The sequence below is a fragment of the Aplysia californica genome, unplaced genomic scaffold, assembly GCF_000002075.1.
Source record: "Aplysia californica isolate F4 #8 unplaced genomic scaffold, AplCal3.0 scaffold00682, whole genome shotgun sequence".
Classification (NCBI taxonomy): Eukaryota; Metazoa; Mollusca; class Gastropoda; order Aplysiida; family Aplysiidae; genus Aplysia; species Aplysia californica.
The window spans coordinates 75,741-83,240 of NW_004797952.1; positions in this window are offsets into that span (position 1 = coordinate 75,741).

Genomic DNA, 7,500 nt, shown 5'->3' on the forward strand with positions numbered 1-7,500 from the left:
GGGAGAGTTAAAAAACGCCTACATTAAAAATAAATTAGCACACTTGTCTGCAGCGCGTGCCATGTAACGTTTATCAAACAAAAAGCAGCCGTTGCCTTTCACTCTGAGATATTTTTTAATTGTAATTGGTGACTTTGGTAGTCTAGTAGTGAGGCTACCAGACTCGTAATCATGATATTGCAGGTTCGGGGGTTTGAGGCCCAGCTCGGTCCGACTGTGTATTCTTTGGAAAAGCGTTTTGTACAAATTCACTCATTTTGCATGACGTTCTTATCAGAGATGGACGTTAAATTCGGAGAGTCACGCCTTTGAATGCCCTTACAATATTGTGAGGGGCGTTAAACGTATACAATTCCACTCAGTGTCATATTCAACTAGAGTAAGCAATTCCGTAATGTGTATGGCAATTAATGATTTTTAGGTGTAAGGGGTCTTCAAGGTCATTGGAGGTCAAACACACGGAAGGCACACAAGCAAAAGAGAGATGGTCTCAACCCACTTGAAAATCTCTGAAAACACAATACATGTACACACGGATGACCATGAGACACTTTGATACTTATTTTACTTTTACTTTTTCACCCACTGTTGCCGTTAAGCGTCGAGGGGAGATGCAGTTTTCTATGGTAGGAAAGCTCCGCAGCTCTTTCACTTGTGATATTATGACTTCTCAAGGTTTCCTTGATACCCTTGATCCACCTTTTTTGTGGCCTTCCTCTTCCTTTATAGCCTGAGTGCTTGGTGTAGTAGGCTCTCGAGGCTGGCTGGCCAAGTGACATACGTAACAGGTAGCCAAACCATTTTATTCTCTGTCTTTCTATGTAATGTAGGAAGGACTCAATGCCGATAGCTTGTCTTACTTCTTCATTTCTCTGCCTGGCTCGTCTTCTGATATGTTTCGCGAAGACAATTAATTTCTCATGCGGTGATTTTGCTTTCATGGGTTTTACTTAATGTCCAGGTCTGGCACAGGTAGCATAATGTTGATATGAATATTGAGGTGATAAGCTGTCTCTTTGTGTCCATAGAGATTTTTGGATGAGATAGGAGGGGTGCGAGCTGGTAGGTGACAGCGTTGGCTTTTTGAGTTCGCATTTCTATTTCTCTGTCTATGGACCCGTTTTCAGAAAAAGTACTGCCAAAATATTTAAACTGCTTCACCTGTTTCAGTTGTTTATTATTGACCTGGATGTTCAGGGGATTACGGTTTCGGCTCACTTTCATGACTTCAGTTTTTGATGCTCTTATTTTCATTTTAAATTTCTCGCAGCTGTTGTTCAGTTCTTTAGTGTGATTTTAGAGGTTTTGTTGGTCCTGATGAGTAAGATATCGGTCGTCTGCGAATAGAAGTTCATTTAGGCTTTCTGGGCTTTGTTTTGCGTCTTGCGTTATTGTGTTCATATATATTATAAACAGGAGGGGAGATAGAATGCATCACTGTGGTACTCTAGATCTTACTTTGAACCAGTCTGTATTGCCTTCCTTTGTTCTTACTGAGCTTCTGCTCTTTGTGTATAGAGCTCTGACATTATTTAACAAATGTCCTCTGACCCCATACTTTTCGAGTGTCTTCCAGAGTTTTACATGGTTTACTCTGTCAAAAGCCTTCTCCTGGTCTATAAAGACGATGTTGGATTCTTTGTTGTGTTCTATTGTTTTCTTGAATATCTGTCTTAATGCGAATACAGCATCTGTGCATCCTCTTCCCTTTCGGAATCCAAACTGAGCTTTGCTCAGATTACTCTATACAATAGGTCTTATCCGCCGTTCTAGTATCTTTTCGTATATTTTTCCCAGCGTGACTTAACCAAGAGATGCATCTGTGCTTTTTGCAGTTCCGTTTATTGCCTTTCCTTTTCCATAATGGGACCACTATGACTTTATGTCACTCTTATGGGCATTTCCTTTGCTCCCAGGCTCTATTGAAAATTCACCTTAGCCACAGTACATCAGTGTTTCCTCAAGCTCTTATGGCTTCCTCACGGATGTTATCTGGTCCTGGGGCTTTGTTCTTGGGGCTGATTTTGAGTGCCTTTTCCATTTCACTGAGAAGTATGAGTGATTCTGTATGCTCTCCATATGATGGTTGGAACTCTTCCTGAGGAGTAGTTTTTGGAAGTAATTTTCCCATCTTTTCTTAATGACATGCTTGCTGAGAATGGCATTACCCTCTTTATCGTTTATAATGCATGTCAGGGTGTATGAGTCTTTCGTTACCCATATGCTGTTCACACTTTTATAAAAATCTCAAGGGTTTTCCTTGCAGATTTTGGTCAGTTTCTTGCCATATATTTTTCCTGCATTTTCGTTAGCAGTTTTGATGATTCTTTTGGTCTGTCTTCTCGCTACCCTGTATTCTATATAGTCTTCTTCGGTCTTTGACTTTTGCCATGTTTTGAATATCTTCTTTTTCATTCCACCAGCATGTTGTTCTGCCTTTGACGCCGCCTATATTTTGTTTGGTGCCACAACTGTTTTTCAGTATTTCTGTCCGGGATTTTAAAAATGTTTGCTATTCGTCTTCTTCATCTTTGGTCTCAGGTAACAGCTTATTGTTCCCCTTTGTAATGTCATCTTCTATTGCCTTCTTGATGTCTGGTTCTTCCTATTTTCTTAGGTTGGTCGTGTTTTTCCCTGTTCTTTTTTGTTTTCTTTATGTTGCTGGTTGTGAGAGTAAATATCACAGGTCTGTGGTCCGTGTCGATGATGAAGTTTGGAATAGTTCTCGAATCTTTGACTGTATGTCTTTGTTTTCTGAAGATCTGGACGAAATCAATTTTTGATGCAAGGTTTATGTCATTCCATCTGTACCAGATCTTGATTGGGCTTAGTCTGAGTTGGAAAAATGTGTTCTTAATCATCATGTCGTGCTCAGCTTATAGGTTTAGTATCATTTCTCCATTGCTGTTGCAGTATGTGTCTTTATCACTTTGGGGTCCTAAGTACTCGACACATTGATACACCACAAAAAGACTGGCTCCGCATTTATTTTACTCCCGCAGAGTTATCTGCTGTTTCAACATCTAACTTGCCTAGCGGTCTCTTATTATATTAATGGGAAGTGTCCCTGTTATACACTGTCAACAACTGCGTTGACCTTATACAAACGAGACGTACACACAACTACCTACCAATTTCTAGTATTGATATATGTTATCTGCTTTGTTATTTCTTTGTCATGCCCATTCTTTCTTGTGCTCCTGTCTACAGCCACTAATGATCAAATTCTGCATTCTAAAGTGTTCAATCATTATTTTTTGCATTTTTGCCTATATTCGCGGATTTGTTTTGAAATCCATATCCCCCTTTTCATTTCTGTGCGTGTTCTTTTAAAACAGTCTATTCTAGGGATCAGAATCGGTGTCTGTGATGTTGCGGTTACACCCCCATCAATACAGTTTAAATCGTCTAGGAGACGGCTTCGACCCGGCCTGTCAGGGCCAACCTGAGCTGTGAGGAATACAACGTCGCAGCAGAAAGACCGAGATACTCAATTAAAATTACCCGAAACGAGAATAATTGAACTCAGGTCTTCAGCGTGTGACGGCCAAGCACATTACCGCTACACCACATAAGCCGGTGTCCAAATGATATCCGTGAAAATTTTTTCCCTTGAAAAACAAAAATTATTAACAGGTTGAACTATTTTTCTATTAAGTTGCAAGCAGTGTTAAGTATTAAATTCATAAAATAAGGACAGGGGACACAAAAACAACAAGCCAAAGCAAAACAACAAAACTCGCATACAAACAAACCGATAAATCCGCACAAATGAAAAACAAGAAAGTCACGTTAACGAAGGAATAGGTCAAACCCACCGAGTTCCGATCGACTAACCCGTTTTAAAATCGGCGTCCTTCTCAAATTCAAGGTGTAGAGAGAGCATGGGCCTCGTGGGTTACTCCGCACATAATAGGGGGTGCCCACTAGCGCGATCGGGTCGGGTCTGGTTGGGACAGGTCCATTTGATAGTCGGGGCTAGCAAGAATGAAGGTGCAAAGCGGCCATCGTGAAACAAACCGATCGACTCGCTCGGTGACCTTCAGAAACAAACGTGTTTGTTGGCGAGTCGCGTGATCTGGTGGTTTGCAGCCAATCACAACAAGACTGAGCCACGTGTCCATGTTGACAATGCGATGTCAAGGTCGGGCATTTCCTGGCGAAATATCAACAATTGACACTGAATTCCACCGACTTAGAGAAGATAATAGAACGTTACCGATGTAACCCATGTTTATGGGATTCCAGGCTGCCGCAGCACTGCAACAGGTAACTGCGGAAAGGAGCCCTGGAAGCCATTGCGATTAAAGTTTCTCTACTTTAACTTCCAGGTCGTCGGGGACAATCGCGGCGGGGTTGTAATGTGTACTGAAACCACCAGAAAACGACCCGTCCCGACGACCTGACCCGACCCGACCCGATCCGATCGCGCTAATGGGCACCCCTTAGAAGGGAAATACCGCTGTTTGTCGTGACTTTCCCTTCAGCGATACCGCTTGTGGAGTGTTGTGGTGATTGATCCATTCCAACCCCTCAATAAGCTGAATACTGTGATCAGTTAGCTGTTGAATACCGTAACCTAATCTTTCTGATATTTCAGGTGTGTTGATTTTCGTAGGAGCAAAATTATGGTATTTCAATAGTTTTGGGTTCTCTGGCCTCTTTCTCCATTCTCGTCCGTCTTTCTACCGGAGTTTCTCTCCCCCTCTTTCTTTCCTTCACCCCCCCCCTTTCTCTCAATCTTTCTCTCTCTCTCTCAATCTCTCTCTCTCTCTCTCTCTCTCTCTCTCTCTCTCTCTCTCTCTCTCTCTCTCTCTCCTCTTTTATGCTTTTGTCTTTCTCTCACCCCTTCTTTAACAGCTAAACGTATTTCGTTGAGTTTTTGTTTGCCTCTTAACGAAAAAAAGGAGGAGAGATAAGGATGAAAGATGTTTAATGAGAAAGAGGAAACAAACCGCACCAGAGCACCCGCCAACCACTCACTTACATTGACGTTTACATCGGTCTTCCATCTACTGGGCATGGGGTGGTAAAGCGGCCCCTTCCCTCTGCTAGCCTGTGGGAGACCCTTGGGCAAGGTCGAGTAACCACTTAGCCCCCCTAGTAGGGTTACGTAAAGTTATGACAGGCAAATGACGGATAAACTGTTGGGCAGCCAAAGACGATTTTTTGGGGAAATCTACCAGTTTTCAAGTGTGTCAGGCAGAAGACACTGTGCTAGTATAGTGCAATGGCTAGGGTAACACGCTCAGTACGAAAACTGCTCCAGCAGAAAGTAATTGTAAACTATTCTCTGTTGGTGATGGTGGTGAATCTGAAAGTGGAGGTGATGATGATGATGGTGATCATCATCATCATCTGCTCGTATGAGCACTGCCTCTATAGAAAGTAATTGGACCCTATTCTCTGCTGCTACTGCTGCTACTGCTGCTGCTGCTGCTTCTTTTGCTGCTGCTGGTGATGCTGATGCTGATGCTGATGCTGATGCTGATGCTGATGCTGATAATAATGCTGATGTGATGACGATGACGATGATGACAAATTTCTTCTTATTCTATTTCTGAAGTTGTTGCTAGTCCACTGATTATAGATCCTCATTACTTCGCGGCTTCCCGAGACACTCCTAAGAAAGGGCGCAAAGATCCCGAAACAATCTCTTTAAGCATAGGGGCTATTGAGGCTGGCGTTTCTTGCTCATGAAAACAGATCCCTGTACATCCGAGTGACTTTTTCGATTACTCTATCAGCGTGACGGTGTTACAGGAGAAACGAGATGGAACAAAAGATGGGCGTAAGGGAGAGTGCGGCAGTGTCTTACCAATATTTAGACAGTCTTGGGCGCTCCTGCGGTGATCTGGTACTGTGTCTTGATTAACACGTGCTGAGCAAGACGAACGCAACGCCCCCATTTCCGGGAGTGTGAATCTACAACAGCGATACCCGACGGTTCACCTTAACTCTGTGTGTGTGTGTGTGTGTGTGTGTGTGTGTGTGTGTGTGTGTGTGTGTGCGCGTGCGTGTGCGTGTGTGCGTGTGCGTATGGGGTTGGGGTGTGGGGGGTGGCGTGGGGGTGGGGTTGTGACGTTGGGGAGTGGCTTGGAGTTGGGGTGGGAATGGGGATGGGGATGGGGATGGGGAAGTGGTTGGAAGTGAGCGCTGGTGGGGGTGGAGGGTGTGGGTGGGGGAAAGTGATGGGATTTGAGCAGGGGTGGGCGTACGTAGGTTTACAGATTGATACTGTTACTGCACACCTTGGTGTGTGTGTGTGTGTGTGTGTGTGTGTGTGTGTGTGTGTGTGTGTGTGTGTGTGTGTGTGTGTGTGTGTGTGTGTGTGTGTTTATTTGCTGCATCGGTGTTGATGTCGACAGAGGTGACAACAGAGAGAAACATCTATCTAGTGGTAGGCTGGTTTGTTAATGTTCTCAGGTAGTCTGTGAAGGATTTCCAGACAATACATTTACACTTCCACCCCCTCTCCGGCCAGCCATAATTCCACCCCTTTTTTTTCTTGTTCCTCCTTCCGATCATGTACATTAAGATAATATAGTATAAATGCACTAAGTGCCAAAGTTTGTACAATGTATATCCACCCATCACATAGACCAGGAGGGTTTTTTGCCTGCTGAAAAATTCCCAAGAAATCTCTTAGTCTGAGTATAATCATCATCATAAAGTGCAAGATATGAAACAGACATCGGCGATCTCAGTTCTCTATTCATTTCTCTCAATGAAGCATATTATTATATGGATCTTTGTGTGCTTCAGTACATCTTTCCATTAACATTGTTAGACTGAACATAGCATTTCGGGTACTCTTGCTAAGAAGAAATCCATATTGTGTTTTAGACATCTCTGGTCTTAGACTTTTTCTTATTCTCAGAGTATAATAACAGAGTTTCTTTCTCACAGCTGTGGTGCATACCAAAAGGCTTTTACAAAGCAATCCCATTAATTTTGTGCTTTGTATAGTAGGCTCAGAGCTTCAAATCGGCACATAATTTATATTTTTCATAGAGAAAGACCATTGCTATTTAGGCAGTGGGTCGCAGGTAAGAGATTTGTAGCATATCAAACTATCACCCAGCTCCGGGTATGAAAATTTTGTAGTTGTAAGACTGGATGTGGCAAAAATCAAAGATGAAACGTTTTAGGAAAGTGGTTTTGAATAAGGTGTACTTCAACTTGCAGAGATGTTTAGTTCCCTAGAAAGTTGTTAGTTTTTCAGATTTGACTGACGTCAAATGACAACCTATATTTGATTGCTTTTTTTCCACCAAGAAATGTAGATCGATCTGAATCTTCAAAAAGCACGCAACAAACCAGCTAGGTACAGAAATGCATATCTAATTAAGGTTTGGATTAATTATTTATTACAAAATTGAAACGTCGTGTTCAAAATTACCGGATTGTGACGAGATAGTCAGAACCGTCAGCAACAAATTCTCCCCCCCCCTCCTTCCTCTCTCTCTCTCTCTCTCTCTCTCTCTCTCTCTCTCTCTC